We start from the raw sequence: 19,623 nt of genomic DNA, 5'->3' as shown, positions 1-19,623 counted from the left end.
AATAATTGTGCCCTCTCAGGATGAATACGTCTTTGTCAATCGCAAAAAATTTCATTCAATAAATACACAAATTGTCTTTGACTCACATTACACCATACTGGACATTGTTGCGAAATGGCCCGGATCAACACACGATTCAAGAATATTGATGGAGAGTGGTTTGAGGCAGCTTTTCGAAGGGCACCACGTACCAGCTGGATGTCATTTGCTGGGGGACAGTGGATATCCATGCAAAAGGTGGCTACTGACTCCTTACCTCGATCCACAGCCGGGACCACAGTTAAGTTATAACAGGTAAGGTTGTCATGACTGTACAGTATTAAGGCTATTTACAATTCATACAATTCCATATAATGACTTAAAGACTGCACACACATTTAACAATGTTTACTGTTTTCTTGGTGTATGTTAGAGCACACAAAAGGACACGCAGTGTTGTGGAGAGAGGAATAGGCCAAATGAAATGCAGATTTCATGTACTACACAGTGAAATAAGACTCAGCCCAGAGAGAGCCAGCAGAGTTATCACTGTGTGTGGTATTCTTCACAACCTCTGCCGGCAAAGGAATATCCCACAGCCGGAGGATAGTGATGATGACAATGGCGACAACAATGATGATGATGATGGCAATGAAAATGTGATAAACTTGGATGAAGTGGAACAAAGTGGACTGGCATACAGGGATCACTTTGTGAATACACACTGGTAAGAAAAAAATAAGACAGCAAAACATTTAATCCTGGGTCATTTATTGGGTGTCATTTTTCATTTTGTCTATTAGCAACGTGTAATAGTCGCTCTTTAATTTCAAGAGCCTCTCTTTTTCCTTCAAAACCTTCTTTTGCCTTCTAAGCATGCGTATTTCCATCTTCATTTTTTTTCCATCAGGGGTGAGGAACTGGCATCTGCAGCAGGAAGGAGAGGGGTGGCAGGAGGAGACAGAGGCCCACTGGAGGGAGACGCTGCAGCTGGAAGAGGAAGAGTGCCTGGAGGAGATGGAAGAGGATGTGGGAGATGAGGAGGAGGACGTGGGAGAGGAAGAGGAGGATGTGGGAGAGGAAGAGGAGGATTTTCTGGGTGTTTATCCTCCTGTGGCCTAGGGAGGAGATATTGTTATTAGCATAACTTTGTGAGCACATTTTTGGGAGCTGGGTGTTGTTTACTCTTTCATTAAATATCACTAGGCATACATTTCAGTGTCTGATTATTGCACAATGCTTATGCCTCTATCTGTAACAATAATTGCATTGCTGGGTCAGCAGCACTCTCAATACCAGTGATGCTTGTATCTGACCCCAACACGCTGTACACCACTGATGTAACTGGGGACAGAGGCTTTGGTGCTGAGCCTTCTCCTAAAATATGCATAGAATATTTCAATGACATGGAAAGCAGGCTACCTCACATAAACATCTTCATATCACTATAGCACTTTGGATAAAAGAGTCTACCAAGAACCTAAACATAAATATTATGTTGCATTTAGCTTTTGTAAATTGCATGGTAGGCTAAATAAGCAATGTTAATTTCTACCTGTTTTACTGATGGCTCATTTGTAGGCTGCAATCTCAGTCCTCGAATGAGATTACAGCGAATACCATCTCTTTTCACAGTCATCTGGTGCGCGGGAGACTGGGGAACGTAGCATTCATATTGAACGAGACACTTTCCCATGCATCCCTCTTAGTTTTGCTTGTTACCCCGGAGCCAAATTTTCCTTTTATTATTGTTTTGCATTCAAGCACCAACTGGGCCAGGAGCAGCAACTGGTCCTGGGACCAATTGGGCTTTCGTTTCCGTCTAGGCGTTTCATCCATTATGGAAAACAAATTTGGGTTACATGCGTGCTGACATTTAAAGTATGCAACATATTGTCCTAAATTGGATAATTGTCCTATTGAATAAGTGGCCTATGTGAACAACTAACAAGGCAAAAGGCACTTTTATTCCCTTGACAATTTATGCACTGCAATCTTCTTATTTTTATTTGTCAAAAGCATCATTTTTGGGTTTGCACTTAATTCTCTTCATACATGTATTTCTCTATCCATTATCTTTTCATAGGCTTTCTCATCCAGCTTTGAAGACTATTTCCTTATTTTCACTTGATGCATTACGTATGACTTTCCAATGAGCCACCCTGTCACTCAACAACCAATCACCGTTGTCATTGCGTCTAAGGCCAAGTTTACATTAGACCGTATCTGTCTCATTTTCTTCGCGGATGCACTGTCCGTTTACATTAAAATGCCTGGAAATGCCGGGAAACGGGAATCCGCCAGCGTCCACGTATTCAATCCAGATCGTGTCTGGTCTGGTGCTGTGTAAACATTGAGAATACGCGGATACGCGGATACGCTGTGCTGAGCTCTAGCTGGCATCGTCATTGGACAACGTCACTGTGACATCCACCTTCCTGATTCGCTGGCGTTGGTCATGTGACGCGACTGCTGATAAACGGCGCGGACTTCCGCCTTGTATCACCTTTCATTAAAGAGTATAAAAGTATGAAAATACTGCAAATACTGATGCAAATACTGCCCATTGTGTAGTTATGATTGTCTTTAGGCTTGCCATCCTTCCACTTGCAAGTGGTAAGTGACGCGCATGCCCGACATGCACTGAGAGCACACACACAGCGGCTCAGTCCCGAATTACTGCTCGTGCACTTCACTCGCATGCTCTGTGAGCTGCGCAGGGCCAGAGTGCGCACCCTCCAGAGGGCACTCGCTGTTCAAGGCGGAGTGATTTGGAGCGCAGGATGCCTGCGGAGCCGAGCGTATCCGTGTATTGGCGTTGCTGTGTGCAGGCGAATCGTGTATTGGTGTTGCTGTGTGCATGTTAATCTTTTTAAAAACGTTAATCTGATGATCCGCTGATATGGTCTAATGTAAACCCCACCTAAGCTCGTGCATGTGAATTGACGTCATCCATAGCAACAAAGAGTTACTCTTAGTTTAAGAGTTCACAGTTTTCTTCACTAAAAGTAGGTCTCAGTGGCTTTGTGAATTACTTTTAAGAAACAACTCCTACATAAAAACTTTTAGTGCGACTTAGGAGTACTCCTAACATTAAGATAAAATTCTTTGTGAATACGGCCCCTGATATCTAAAGGTAGGACTATTAAATCAAAAGTGCTGGCAGTGGCTATACAGTCAGTATGATCTAATTTTATATTAATTGGAGTACTAGAACAAACTCTGAGTATTTCTACTTTTTTGTATAGCTCAGGGAATCGACACAGTCTCAATATAGTGGAACCTGAGTAATGATTCTGTGCAGCTAGTCAGTTTAGCCTGTTTGTCTGCTCCCTGGCCTTGGCTGTGGATTGTCATAAGTTAACTAGGCTTGTTCTAAGACTATGAACTATGCTGCAAGAAATGAGAGCAGCACCTTCCTGAGTGGAATGGATACTATCTCACACTAACAGGCCAGCCTTGCCCTCAAAACTACTTCAATTATCTATAAAGCCCGCATTGTTTTCAGAGTACCACCTAGACATCCAGCAGTTCAGTGACCATAACCTGCTGTAAGCTACATTACCATGCCGCATTGAGATGGGGCCAGAGGATATTACAGCATTGGACATCACCTTTGCTAATTTAAACACCTCTACACAGTTACTCTTGGTAACCTCAGACTGACGAAGGCATATATTGTTAGCTCCTACATGGATAACTATCTTTCAAAACCTGTGCTTGCCTAGGACCCTAATATTACCTGCTATGTCCAGCACCTTGGCTCCCAGTATATACCTAACTAAAGCTGCTGGTGCCCCAAAACGCCTAGATAATTTCATACGCCGTAAGATAGAGTTTCCTATAACCAGAGCTCTTTCAGGTTTCTCAGTGGGTGCTTCACTGAGGAGAACAAGCCTATTAGACATGTGAAGCAGAGAGGAGTGGTGCTCCCTTGGGCAAGCTTCAGCAGTCGCTTTGGCTCTGCGATTATGCCACTGAGTCATCACCCCTTCGCCCTGCTGTGAGGGCTCTAATGCCAGAGTGGGGGGATTGCTAACTCCACTTCAGGCATCCAGACTTTCCCAGAAACTACACCACTCTCGTTCTCATTAACCCTCTCTAGAGTCTGGATGCACAACTCTAATGCTGCAATCTTCTCCATTAGTGGGCTAACTAATATATACTTATCACAAAAAGTTATGACTAAAGATGGAAGAATGACTAAACATCCTGCACTCAACACACTAAAGTTAATTTGTGCCTTGATAAATGGCACGGGCGCAGATAGAGGGTGGGACGGGTGGGATTTGTCCCACCCAGATTTAAATTCACCTCGTTCGGTCCCCCCCACTTATAGGGAGGAAAAAACGTCTATGCTGTCTTTCTTTGCATAAGGCAAACCTCACGGAAAAATCAAAAGACTAATTACCATTCAGTTTATTGAGGTGCACAGCAATACATACATAGTTGCAACAACTCACATAAAACAAAACAAAGACTGATATTCGGTTGGTTGAGCTGCGCAGACTGCACAGGTTGCGAGCTCGAGCTTGGTTGCTATGGTTACCCACAACAAGTTTGACAGGCATATTGGGGACAGCTCCTAGTTCAGGACCCCAACACGGCATGATGAAGGGTGCCAAACCGAAAAGGCAGAAAACGATTGCATCGTTTTTTCAAAAAACGACTGTAAGTAAACTGTGCCTTACTTTATCATATCACCTTGCAATTTTTTGATAGTCTGTTCAAAGTAATGTCGTAGTGAAAGTAAAATCATACGGAGTAGAGATACCTTTCTGGTAGCCTCCTTCTTTCGGTGGTAGCCTGTAGATACAGTGCTCAGAAGGCAGTTTTAATGTTTAATCTGGCGTTCCCTGCCATAATTTCAGTGAGCATATTGTTTCATAAGGAAACTTTGCGAAGAGTTGTTGACTGACTGCTGCTCACGCAACACACAGGCATAGTTAGAAAGTCAGGATGCACTGGTTTACACTTTACACACACACACGTAGCCCAGCCTCTCGCTATGTTTAACAGTTGGAACTTAGCGGTTTGAAAACTAGTTTTGCAGCTCTATTCCTACTCTTTATTTATTAGTAGGCCTAAGCTAATGGTTGCAGGGATGAAGGAGTGATTTTTTTTGTCTTAGCTGAGTAATGTCGCCGCCCTGAGGGCATCAGAGTATATTCCTCGCACAACACATGTTGGGGGTGGGGGTGGGGTTGGGGTTGGTTTGCTGGCAGCTTTGTCCCCCCCAGTTCAAAAAACATATCTGCGCCCCTGATAAATGGTTTAAGTACCTAAATCGAAGAGCTGTTGATATTAAGGTAGATCCAATGTGGATGGCCTCTGATTGTGGTCTTTGGACAAGAAGGAAAAACTTCCAGTCTTTGGCATTCTCTGAAAAAAAATTAAAATGCAGAAAAAGAGGAAGTGAAAATACAACAAAAAATGAAAAAGATTGTGGAAAATTATTTGTAGAAAAGATGAAAAAGATTGTTGATTAAACACCAACATGGAAGAAAAAAGACTCATGGCAAGCAACTCGAAAACTCATTCATGCATGACAACACTAAAAATTGAGATAGATGGCTGGAACCCCTCTGATTTGCAGTTCAAGGTTTCTCACAAGTGGGGCAGCATGGTGGTGTAGTGGTTAGCACTGTCGCCTCACAGCAAGGAGGTCCTGGGTTTGAGCCCAGTGGCTGATGAGGGCCTTTTCTGTGTGGAGTTTGTATGTTCTCCCCGTGTCTGCGTGGGTTTCCTCCGGGTGCTCCAGTTTTTCCAACAGTCCAAAGACATGCAGGTTAGGCTAATTGGTGGCTCTAAATTGACTGTAGGTGTGAGTGTGAATGGTTGTTTGTCTCTATATGTTAGCCCTGCAATGACCTGGTGACTTGTCCAGGGTGTACCCTGCTGGGATGGGCTCCAGCTTGCCTGCGACCCTAGGATAAGCGGCTACAGATAATGGATGGATGGGTTTCCCACAAGCCACCAAGGGGTTCTCTCTATTTTAATTATTGTACAGTCATAAGCCTCATGGCATCTTGGATGTTTGTTTTATCTGTAACCGCTTATCCCGTGTGGGGCCACGGGGGGGCAAGCTGAAGCCTATCCCAGCTGACCATGGGCGAGAGGCAGGGTACACCCTGGATAAGTCTCCAGCTCATTGCAAAGCTGACATACACAGACACAAACAACCATTCACACTCACTTTAGAGCCACCAATTAACCTAACCTGCATATCTTTGGGACTCTGGGAGGAAACCCACACAGACACGGGGAGAACATGCAAACTCCATGCAGAAAAGCTCTTATCGGCTACAGGGTTCGAACCCAGAACCTTCTTGCTGTGAGGCGACAGCGCTAACCACTATACCACCATGCCATGCATCTTGGATATCATTAGTTAAAACTGGAAGGAGGGACCTTCTGTGAGTAAAAATGAAATTCAGTACATTCTTCACCTGAGAGCAAAACTCCACACACCGAGTCATGTTAGAAAGGAGAATTTATTACAGGCGCAAGAATGGCAATCCTGTCTGTATAATTGGTGGGCTGTCAGGAGTGGCAAGCTGGGGTAAAGTGAGGACCCAAGAGCAAACTCAGAAAACAGGCAGTGTAAAGAGAAAACTTCTTTAATGAAGTAGATGGCAGAAAAGCAAAAGGTACAGTAGGGCTCAGGCAAAAATCGGTAGTCGAAAAATAGGCCAGGAGGTCAAAAACACAGAGGAGCAGGTAGACATGATCACGGACAAAAAACAAGACAGAAAAATCTTCACAAAAACTGATGACCACAGGGACAAGGGAAATCCAGGCAGAGGTAGAAAAAGACATAATTCAAAAGAACAGGCAGACAAAAAACTGGACAGAAAAACTTGACAAAAACCAAGGAGAAATTCAGGCAGGGGGAATCAAGAAGCGACAATACCAATGAGCTGTAGCGAGGTGAGGAAAGTCTACAAGAGACAGTCTGACAAATGGAGTACTTTTTCTTCTTCTTCTTTTGATTATTGGCGGTTCACAATATATGATTGTATATCGCCACCTACTGTATAGGAGTGTGTGAGATGGTCAGGTCAAGTCTTGGCACGGCAAAAAAAAAAAAAAGGTAGAAAAATAAAATAAACTAAATTCTTTCCATTAATTCTGAATCTGTTATAACCCCGATTCCAAAAAAGTTGGGACAAAGTACAAATTGTAAATAAAAACGGAATGCAATGATGTGGAAGTTTCAAAATTCCATATTTTATTCAGAATAGAACATAGATGACATATCAAATGTTTAAACTGAGAAAATGTATCATTTAAAGAGAAAAATTAGGTGATTTTAAATTTCATGACAACAACACATATCAAAAAAGTTGGGACAAGGCCATGTTTACCACTATGAGACATCCCCTTTTCTCTTTACAGCAGTCTGTAAACGTCTGGGGACTGAGGAGACAAGTTGCTCAAGTTTAGGGATAGGAATGTTAACCCATTCTTGTCTAATGTAGGATTCTAGTTGCTCAACTGTCTTAGGTCTTTTTTGTCGTATCTTCCGTTTTATGATGCGCCAAATATTTTCTATGGGTGAAAGATCTGGACTGCAGGCTGGCCAGTTCAGTACCCAGACCCTTCTTCTACACAGCCATGATGCTGTAATTGATGCAGTATGTGGTTTGGCATTGTCATGTTGGAAAATGCAAGGTCTTCCCTGAAAGAGACGTCATCTGGATGGGAGCATATGTTGTTCTAGAACCTGGATATACCTTTCAGCATTGATGGTGTCTTTCCAGATGTGTAAGCTGCCCATGCCACACGCACTAATGCAACCCCATACCATCAGAGATGCAGGCTTCTGAACTGAGCACTGATAACAACTTGGGTCGTCCTTCTCCTCTTTAGTCCGAATGACACGGCGTCCCTGATTTCCATAAAGAACTTCAAATTTTGATTCGTCTGACCACAGAACAGTTTTCCACTTTGCCACAGTCCATTTTAAATGAGCCTTGGCCCAGAGAAGACGTCTGCGCTTCTGGATCATGTTTAGATACGGCTTCTTCTTTGAATTATAGAATTTTAGCTGGCAACAGCGGATGGCACTGTGAATTGTGTTCACAGATAATGTTCTCTGGAAATATTCCTGAGCCCATTTTGTGATTTCCAATACAGAAGCATGCCTGTATGTGATGCAGTGCCATCTAAGGGCCCGAAGATCATGGGCACCCAGTATGTTTTTCCGGCCTTGACCCTTACGCACAGAGATTCTTCCAGATCCTCTGAATCTTTTGATGATATTATGCACTGTAGATGATGATATGTTCAAACTCTTTGCAATTTTACACTGTCAAACTCCTTTCTGATATTGCTCCACTATTTGTCGGCACAGAATTAGGGGGATTGGTGATCCTCTTCCCATCTTTACTTCTGAGAGCCGCTGCCACTCCAAGATGCTCTTTTTATACCCAGTCATGTTAATGACCTATTGCCAATTGACCTAATGAGTTGCAATTTGGTCCTCCAGCTGTTCCTTTTTTGTACCTTTAACTTTTCCAGCCTCTTATTGCCCCTGTCCCAACTTTTTTGAGATGTGTTGCTGTCATGAAATTTCAAATGAGCCAATATTTTGCATGAAATTTCAACATGTCTCACTTTCGACATTTGATACGTTGTCTATGTTCTATTGTGAATACAATATCAGTTTTTGAGATTTGTAAATTATGGCATTCCGTTTTTATTTACAATTTGTACTTTGTCCCAACTTTTTTGGAATCGGGATTGTAGATACCTCATAAGGGCTTTAATCCTATTTCCCTGCATTCCCTCTTCCTTCAAAATGTTATGGATATCTCCTTCATCTCCTTCTTGTTCTAACCATTTTGTCCTATGATCATTGTACTTCCTGCAGTAGAAAAGAATGTGTTCTACATCTTCCTTAACCTGACACTCAGCACAAAGCCCATCAGTTTTCCCCAAGACATGTAGTGTGGCGTTGAGACCAGTGTGCCCTAATCTCAACCGTGTGTATGTAACTTCCTCCCTTCTTCCAAGCCCCACTGAAGTGATTCTTCTCCCATCAACCTGATGTTGCACATTAAAGTACTGCCTACCCTTTGAGTCTGTCTCCCATTCGTCCTACCATCTACTCATGATTTCTGCTTTAATAAAAGATTTAGCTTCCCCTTTTCCTAATGGTACATGAATTGTGATACAGTGGTCACCTAAAGCTTCCTTGGTAGTTTTATCTGCAGTTTCGTTACCCTTGAGGCCCGTATGAGCTGGTACCCAGCAAAATTGGACGGTGAGTCCAAGATTTCTGAGTTGAGCCAATAGCTGTTTCATTTCAATAACTAGATAATCTCTTACTGCTTTTCCAGAGATAAAGCTTTGCAAAACGGAGAGTGAGTCTGTGCATATGACTGATTTTAAAGGTTTGACTTCTTCAATCCATCTCAGAGCAGTAATTATAGCAGTTAGTTCTACTGAGTATATGGACAAAAAGTTATTCAATCGATATCCATAGGTCCTCTTGAATTCTGGTATATAGATTCCTATACTACACTGACCATTTTGAGGGTCTTTCGAACCATCTGTAAATATCTGTAGGTAACCATAGAATGTAGAAGTCAAATAGGTTTTACAATGTATTGCAAAGCTATGTTCGCTAGAGTGATCTTTCTTCGCTGTAAGCAATTCTGTGTTAACATCTGGAGCAGGGAGGATCCATGCAGGGACACTACTCATAGCCAATGCAGAGCTGAACTTAAGATTTTTTTAAACCAAACACTCTCGCAGACTCATCAATATTCCATCCAAATCCCTTAGCTTCTTTGGAATATTCCCAACAATCTTTGAGCACTGATATGGCTGGACTGTCAATGCTGCACTGTAGTCTGACCCAGTAGGTCAATGACAGTTTTGCAAAACACAACTGAAGTGGAGTTTCCTCTGACTCCACTTGTAAGGCACTAATGGGAGTTGTCTTAATAGCACCCAGGGCTATTCTCAGGGCCCTTGAGTGTACTCTTTCGAGTTTCAAGAGGGATGTTTTACAAGCAGAGCCATACACTATACAACCATAATCAATATTTGACCTTATCAACGCTTTATAAATATTGAGTAAAGATTGTCTATCTGCTCCCCAACAAAGACCAGAAACCATTCACATCAAGTTCAGAACCTTTTTGCACTTTGTTTCTATATATTCAATATGTTGTTTCCAGGTGAGTTTGTTGTCTAACCATAGACCCAGATACTTGAAACCTTCTCCTCTTTTGAGCGGGTGGTTGTAAAGTAAGACTTCATGGTTTTCTGGGACTTTCTTCCTTGTGAAGTATGACACTTGTGATTTTTGCACGGAAAACTTAAAACCCCACTCCACTCCCCATTGTTCTAGGATATACAAGTCCTTCTGTATTGTTTTAGTGATATGCGGGATATTATTCCCCCTTCTCCAAATGACGGCATCATCAGCATAAAGTAGACCATCATTCATTCTGTTCAATTTCTCAAAAATATCATTAATCATAATATTAAATAAAATTGGGCTAATTACACTACCCTGCGGAATTCCACCTTCCACTGGGAAATCCTTTGAAACAGCTTCCCCAACTCTAACCCTCAAGGTGCGTTGTGATAGGAAATTTAAAATATAGTTGTACATCTTCCCTTTGATGCCCATTTTCTTTAGTTTGATTAATAGTCCTTCTCTCCACATTGTGTCATAAGCTTTTTCAATATCCAGGAAAATTGCTACCATCGCTTCTTTTATAGTCAATGTTTTCTCAATTTCATTTGTGAGTTTGACCAGTGCATCTATGGTTGATCTTTGTTTTCTAAATCCCGTTTGATAGCTATGGAGTAAATTATTATATTCTAGATAGTAGTTTAGTCTAGTCACAACCATTTTCTCCATTAATTTGCCCAGGTGTGAGGTGAGGGCTATTGGTCTATAATTACCTGGATCACTTTTATCTTTACCAGGTTTATGAAACGGGAGGATTGTTGATCTTTTCCATGCCGTTGGTAATGTACCCTCCTTCCACACTTTGTTAAACAGCTTAAGGATTATTTCTAAAACTTCGTCAGGGAGTTGTCTAAACATGGCATAGCAGAGACCATCACTGCCAGGGGCAGAGTAGGCCGTATTATTTAAAGCCATTTTTAACTCTATCATGCTAAAATCAAGATCTATACTAGACATGTTTGATTCCCTCTTTGTAAGAAGGTCCTCATTCATACTCAAGATTTCCTCCTTTCTTTTCTTTCAGCAGTCTTCCAGGTGGTGACCTTTATGAACATCTGCAAAAGTTTTAGCTAATATATTAGCCTTATCGACATCTGTAATATAATGATTATCCCTGTCAGTTAAGATAGGAATATGAGGAGATTCATATCTACCAGTCATCTTTTTAATCATCAGCCATACTTGGTTGAGTGAGGTTTCTCTGCCTATTGATGAACAAAAGTTTCTCCAGGATTCTCTTTTCGCCTCTTTGATAGTTCTTCTAGCTAATGCTTTCTTGTTTTGATAGTCCAATAAGTTATCATAGGTTAAAGTATTACATAATAGCTTAAAAGCTTTATTTCGGTCCTTAATCGCTTTGGTACATTTATCATCCCACCAGGGGACATTCCTCGTGTTATTTTTGCCCTCACTCATTGGTATAGACTGCCTTGCTGTAAAATAGATAAAGGAGCTTATACTGTCATTCATGTCATTCACACTCTGTTCAGATCCTGGTATTCGTTCAGCCAAATCTGCAGACATGTTCTGGAATTCCTCCCAGTTAGCCTTCCTAAAAAGCCATTTACGATGTACATAATTAGGTTCAGTCCTGATTTCCACATCCACTTTACACCCGATAGGAAAATGATCACTGCCAATAGTAGTTGTTTGGTCAGTGTTCCATTGACATCTGTAAGCTAATCTTCTGTCAACTAGGGTTAGGTCAATACATGAAGTCTCATTCTTATGGATATTGAGTCTAGTGCCAGAGCCATCATTTACACACACTAGCATTCTGTCATTGATGACTTCTTCAACCACCATACCATTTAGGTCTGTGTGCTTGCTACCCCACAAACTATTGTGGGCATTAAAGTCGCCACACCAGATCTCTGTGTGATTCCTCTTAGCAACACTATTTAAGAAATCAATTGTTAAGGCTTTACATGGGTTATAATAGTTAATTATAGTAAACGTCTCCTTAGGCCCATTAAATATTTCTGTAACAATACATTCATGTTCACTGCTTGTTTTAATGCATTTATAGGGAATCCCTTCTTTAATGAATGTTATACATCCACCACCTCTCTCATTACCCCTGTCACATCTAATAGCACTGTAACCCTTAGCCCATGTTTACATTAGACCATATCAGCGGATCATCAGATTAACGTTTTTAAAACGATTAATGTGCACACAGCAACACCAATACACGATTTGCGTGCACACAGCAACACCAATACACGGATACGCTCGGCTCCGCAGGCATCCTGCGCTCCAAATCACTCCGCCCTGAACAGCGAGTGCCCTCTGGAGGGTGCGCACTCCGGCCCTGCGCAGCTCACACAGCGCGCGAGTGAAGTGCACAAGCAGTGTTTTCGGGACTGAGCTGCTGTGTGTGTGATCCCAGCGCACATCACTTACCACTTGCAAGTGGAAGGATGGCAAGCCTAAAGACAATCATAACTACACAATGGGCAGTATTTGCATCAGTATTTGCAGTATTTTCATACTTTTTATACTCTTTAATTAAAGGTGATACAAGGCGGAAGTCCGCGCCGTTTTTCAGCAGTCGCGTCACATGACCAACGCCAGCGAATCAGGAAGGTGGATGTCACAGTGACGTTGTCCAATGACGACGCCAGCTAGAGCTCAGCACAGCGTATCCGCGTATCTCAATGTTTACACAGCACCGGATCAGACACAATCTAGATTGAATACGTGGACCCTGGCGGATTCCCGTTTCCCGGCGTTTCCAGGTGGTTTAATGTAAACGGACAGTGCATCCGCGAAGAAAATGAGACAGATATGGTCTAATGTAAACTTGGCCTTAATGACAAATTATAAGTGTGCTTTCAACCAGGTCTCCTGGATACAAATCACCACAGGTTTATCTGTTAACTTTTGAATATATCTTTTAAGTTCCTGACCATTGGCTATTAAACTTTGTGCATTCCATTGTAAAATGAAAAACACCATAGTCCATTCAATTATCTTGTGTCTGGCCATATTTGAGAGTTAGCATTTTATGTATCTCATCCGCTTTAGCAGTAGACCCCAAGAAATCATTGGCAATTTTCACAATAGACTTAATCCTGTCACTTTTCCCTGGATATTTCAGAGTTTTATTCATTACTGTACACAGGAATGCAATACATTCATTTTTCTTCACTAACAGTGTGTCCTTTGTAATGTTAGTATTGCATGCACACTTCTCTGGGGCTGGCATAGGCCTAGGACCAGGCCTAGTCATGTAATGACTTCCATCCAGTTGTACCTGCTCATTCAGGTTAGTAACTCTGTCATATTGGCTCCATGTAGGTCGTTGCAGTGTAGTGGGCACACTAGAGACTCTTTTGTCATTCTGAACCATCTTAAGGGCATTCGCATAAGACATCTTATGCATGACTCTGCATTTCTGTACCTCCTTTGCCTCTTTCTGTTTTTCACAACCACCATACGCAGCACTATGTGGGCCTCCACAGTTGCAACATTTTAACACTTCTGTCTCACATTTATCATATTCATGGTCCCCACCACATTTAGCGCATCTTAATTTCCCTCTGCATTGGCTTGCAACGTGTCCAAATCTTTGGCAATTAAAACACCTTAAAGGGGGAGGGATGTATTCGCGAACCATGTAAGATATGTAACCCATTTGAACTCGAGTTGGTAGAGCTTTAGTGAAACTTAACAAAATTGACATGCTGTCTGTTTTCTCTTTGCCTTTAGTCAGTCGTTTAGCATCATTTATTGCATACTGGGACAGATTCTTTTTAATCTCTTCAATAGAGACAGTCATAGGAATTCCTGATATGACCCCTCTTGTTCTAGACGCTGTCCCTGGAATGTGCGAGGATATCTTAAGCTTATTAAGTGTGTTTTTCTTTAGGATGTTGTTATGTTGTTCTTCTGAGCTAGCATAGATTATCAGTCTACCATTCCCCAGGAATGTGGCATGATGAATCTTCCCTATTTCTTTCTGAATGGCATTAGTGATGTGAATGGGATGTAAATCTGGTCCACCTTTTGCTTCGAAGGCAACAATTACTTTCCATGTCGTAGTCTCTCTATCTTCATTATACCGTTTTCTAACCACTCTTGACCTTTTGACCACTGAGGCCACCGATTCTCCACTGCTATCTCTGTCTGATAGCTTCCTCACCCGACTAATTTCATCCCAAAACATATCGTCACCCAGATTATTATTTCTCAAATGCCCGCCAGACTTCTCCGCTATGACCATTCACATTCACTGTACAGTTCTGGTAGGATATCAACGTTACCGCGTATTGCAGAGAGATTTAAATTCACCGCCGTCAGCAACCCGGTTCTAGGACAAAGTGCAAACTCCACTCCTCTCCCCGATGCACTCTCGACACACTGTCCAATCCCCACTCAGCAGAATCGACAAATGGAGTAGCTCCAAACAGTTCTAAAAAAGCCCTGGCTGATGGGAAAGGAGTGGTAGCAGGTGTGGGAGTGCCACTTCAGGAAATGGCCTTCAGCAAGGCAGGACTGAATTCCTGTCCTGGATCCGGCCTGGAGCCGGCATGGAAGTCCCACAATCTAAGGCATGGATGGACTGGACCAGACTGTGACATGGGCTTGGTTACAGGAATTTGCTCTGAGAGATAAAGTGCTCAGTTTACTACCCACATTAAGCTATAATTTCCTTGCGAAGTGGCAAAGACTCTGTGAGGTCAGACGAACAGATAGAGGTCATGCACATCAAATATCCTGAAACCATGGAGAGAGTAGTTTCCTGTGGCTCTGGCGATGGTGGTTCCCAAGAGGGAGGAGTTGGGGCTTGAGGTAAGTTTGACACATATCCAATGCTTTGCTTTAATAAACTGCTCGATAGGTGCCCTTTTATTCATCACAGGATTTGACTAAGAGATATTGACAGATGGGCGGCACGGTGGTGTAGTGGTTAGCGGTGTCGCCTCACAGCAAGAAGGTCTGGGTTCGAGCCCTGTGGCCGGCGAGGGCCTTTCTGTGTGGAGTTTGCATGTTCTCCCTGTGTCCGCGTGGGTTTCCTCCGGGTGCTCCGGTTTCCCCCACAGTCCAAAGACATGTCGGTTAGGTTAACTGGTGACTCTAAATTGACCGTAGGTGTGAATGTGAGTGTGAATGGTTGTCTGTGTCTATGTGTCAGCCCTGTGATGACCTGGCGACTTGTCCAGGGTGTACCCCGCCTTTCGCCCGTAGTCAGCTGGGATAGGCTCCAGCTTGCCTGCGACCCTGTAGAACAGGATAAAGCGGCTAGAGATAATGAGATGAGATGAAATATTGGCAGATTTCCTTAACTCCAATGTCCTGAGGGGGGAAAAAGAGCCGTTTCCACTCCATTTGGATTACACCATTTTGTCACCCTTCTGTTTGAGTTGTTTGCAGCCCCAGTGATGTTTCAACATCTCATGGACAGAGTCCTCCACCCAAACAGTGCATGTGCTGCTGCCTACTTAGATAATATAATCATTTACATTCATGATTGGCAGTGGCATTTACCGTACAACATCTGAGGGCTGTCCTGAGATCCTTAAGATAAGCTGAACTCATAGCAAACCCAAAGAAGTGTGCAATTGGGCAGGTGGAAGTACAGTATTTTTGGGTAGTTAGCTTTTAATATCAATAGGTGCCAATTTTTATTTGCCAGGGAGATAAGAGATTTAGTGCATGATAGAAATACGATATGTTTGGCATGCTTGAAACTGGTACAGGTGGTCCTGATTGCTACTTGTTTTGGTTAGTTAAATCTTTGAGATTTATCTTCACTTGCACATTCTGCTCTCTGCTTAATGAATTTTATGTTGATCAGTAATATCTTCTTTTCATAAGACTATGATCCTGATGGGTGATGTAATGGTATATAATGTTTCTCTTTTTTCATACAGTAGTGTAATCTAAACCAATTATGTAATGCTTCATGACCCATTTATGTTATACATAGATAACTTCACTTTGTCAATTAAATCATCATCCAATCACATAGCTACAACATTACATTACAGGCATTTATCAGATGTTCTTTTCGAGAGCAGCATGCAAGAAGTGCAAGTTACCTTTGAAGACATAGGGAGAATATGCAAACTCCACACAGAAAGACCCCATAAGCCATGATGTTCGAACCCGGAACCTTCTTGCTGTGAGGCCAAGAACACACTCTTGAATGTGAATATATACTTATGTTTGTTCTACAGTAAACTGAGAAACATCTCTGAGCAGCTGTGTCTGTGTCAGTCACTGTTTGCTCCCAGATCGATCCGTGAGGCAGAATCTCCTGGATATCCGTGAGGCAGAATCTCTTAGGTGGTAGAGATCTACATTCCTACCGGTAGATCCTACTTTGTCAATTCAACCTCCTTGTCTACAGAGAGATCAAAACCTAACAGTTTTCTGAGGGCTTATGTCCCCGATCTCCATGTGGAAGGTAAGAGGTTTTTTTTTACATTGGGTTCTATTCTTCCATTTCAAGATCTGGTTATCCCAGTCACACACATCCATGCATTGTATAAATCGTCAAAGTCCCTTCCCACGCCATGTGGCACATAGGGCGGTGATGATCTCCGTTTCTGTAGCCCTTAACCTCTCGCCTATTACATAGCTAGGGTTACAGTAGGGGGCTACTCCTCTGGTAACCACGAGAGTTTGACTCCCCACTTGCATCTGTATTGCGGCGTGCCTTGCCAGCTGGCAGTAGGTACCATTTTTATGAAAGTCTTTGGTATGACCTGACCGTGAATAGAACTCATGATCTCCTGATCAAGAGGTGGACACATGGGATTTCTGGTTTGGCCATGTGGAGATAGGCAGCAAGCAGAGGGAGCTCCCGACTTAACCTTTCAAGTAAACTTTTAAAACGCCATATCTGGCATTTTAACTTTGCAAAAACAAAAGATTCGTGTTACTGCTTCTACACTGAGAGGAAAACATCGATATTTTAATATAAGCAATCCAACAAGACGACATCTTCACATCCAGCTACCCGAACTAGCGTTGCTAGCAAGCTGGCTACAATGGCGAATGCGGCTGAAGCGACTCCAGCTTCGGGAGTTACCATGAGCCAGCTTGTGGCGGAGTTAGATAAGCAACGAGCCTCACTGAAGGAGGATATTTCTACATTGATACAGCAATGGGTGGCACGGTGGTGTAGTGGTTAGCGCTGTCGCCTCACAGCAAGAAGGTCCTGGGTTCGAGCCCCGGGGCCGGCGAGGGCCTTTCTGTGTGGAGTTTGCATGTTCTCCCCGTGTCCGCGTGGGTTTCCTCCGGGTGCTCCGGTTTCCCCCACAGTCCAAAGACATGCAGGTTAGGTTAACTGGTGACTCTAAATTGACCGTAGGTGTGAATGTGAGTGTGAATGGTTGTCTGTGTCTGTGTGTCAGCCCTGTGATAACCTGGCGACTTATCCAGGGTGTACCCCGCCTTTCGCCCATAGTCAGCTGGGATAGGGTCCAGCTTGCCTGCGACCCTGTAGAAGGATAAAGCAGCTAGAGATAATGAGATGAGATGAGATGAGATGAGATGAGATGAGATGATACAGGAATCCGTGGCCACATTACATTCTTCTGTAAACGAGCTTACAGAGACTGTGAATAGTGTTCAGGCACGACTAGAAGCAACCGAAAGCCTCGCTGGGGACAATTTTGCTGCACTGAATACAGCCGAAAAAAGGATTAAGGAATTGGAAAAGCAAAATAAGCTCCTGCTTGACCGAGTGGATGACTTGGAGAACCACTCCCGTAGGAACAATCTTAGAATTTTAAATGTTCCCGAGGACAGCGAGAAAGGCCAGTCTACTATTCAGTTTGTGTCGCAGATGCTCATGGAAGTTATGGGTGAAGGCGTGCTTGACAAGCCACCAGAACTTGAGAGGGCACACCGCTCTCTCGGCCAAAAGCCCGACGATGGAGAGCCGCCCCGTCCCTTCCTGGTCTGCTTTCACCGGTTTCAGGAGAAGGAAAAAATATTGCGTTGGGCGTGGATGCACGGAGCGGTGTTCCAAGGATCTACACTCAGGATATACCCCGACATGTCGGCAAATGTGGCTAAGAAGCGTGCAGCTTTCAAGGGTGTTAAGCAACTTCTCTACGACAAGAAAATTCGATTCCACCTGCATTACCCTGCACTGCTTCGAGTTCAGCTCGGCAATAAGACATTTGAGTTCTCTACACCCAAGGAAGCCCAGGAGTTCTATGACAACCAAATCGCCACACGCAATTGGACTGAACCTGTAGTTGCTTCGCAGACATAGCTTTCCTCTTCAACAGTGCAGGTGAAACGATCCTTTTGTCTCCATGGGTATACAGAGTTTGAGTTTGCCACACAGTGTTGTGAAAATGTTAAATTTAGAATTGCTGATGAAATAATGAGGTTATCTTTGATTTAGATTTTCATGGTGGTCTGAGTTTTCTAGAATAGTTCATATCAGACTGAAACGCTAAAGAGGGCCAGGCCTGGTCTATTTATTTTTGGACATTATTTCTACCTCATGCAAAATGGTTGTAAGATAATGCCCTCTTCAATTTTTTGTTTTGTTTTGTTTAATTACAACACATTTTGTTATTGTTTATTTTATTCATGGAGCATGATAATTTTGATTTGAATTACAGTTACAGCCTACATTCATTACAGATATATTCATCACCATTAGCTTATAGCTATAGCTATGTTATAACCTACTTTATGTTAGACTGCAACTTATTGATTCATCCCCTCTCTTTTTTGGAGTGAATATGCTGAATATGTGTGTTTATTTGTCAAAGTGACACAAATGGGAGCAGCCTAATGTATGTTAGTAAGCTTAAAGCTTCATGGACAATTGGAAGTTTAACCACAATAGGGCTGCGGTTCATCGTCGTTCAAAAGATGAACCTAGTGTTTTCTTATATGTTCGGGGTATGGGTTGGCCGGGTTTTCTTTCTCAGGGATTTTGGTTTGTTTTCTCCTCTCCTTCCCTCCCTTTCCCTCCCCCCTTGATAAGGCTCTGCAATATACATGTTATCTACATTGTCATGTTGCTATTATTAGGAAAAGGCGATCATAGGAAGTAATGGTATGGCTGGAGGGTCACCAGTTCGGTTTATCAGTTGGAATGTCAGAGGCCTGAATGATCCAGTAAAAAGGGCCTGTATATTTTCACACTTGAAAAGACTGGGCACTGAAATTACATTCTTACAGGAAACGCATTTGCGTATCCAAGACCAAATTTTACTCAGGAAAAACTGGGTAGGACAAGTCTTTCATTCATCGTTCAGTAGTAGGGCTAGGGGAACGGCAATATTAATTCATAAAAAAATACTATTCACAGCTTCTGATATAATTTCAGATCCCCAAGGACGTTATATCATAATGTCAAGTAGGCTTTTTCACAGCCCTGTGGTGTTAGTTGCATTTATGCCCCCAATTGGGATGATGCTGATTTTTTAAAGAAAATAATGTCCTTATTA

The sequence above is a fragment of the Neoarius graeffei genome, chromosome 8 (assembly GCF_027579695.1).
Source record: "Neoarius graeffei isolate fNeoGra1 chromosome 8, fNeoGra1.pri, whole genome shotgun sequence".
NCBI classification, from domain to species: Eukaryota; Metazoa; Chordata; class Actinopteri; order Siluriformes; family Ariidae; genus Neoarius; species Neoarius graeffei.
Note: the sequence above shows the minus strand (reverse complement) of the source record.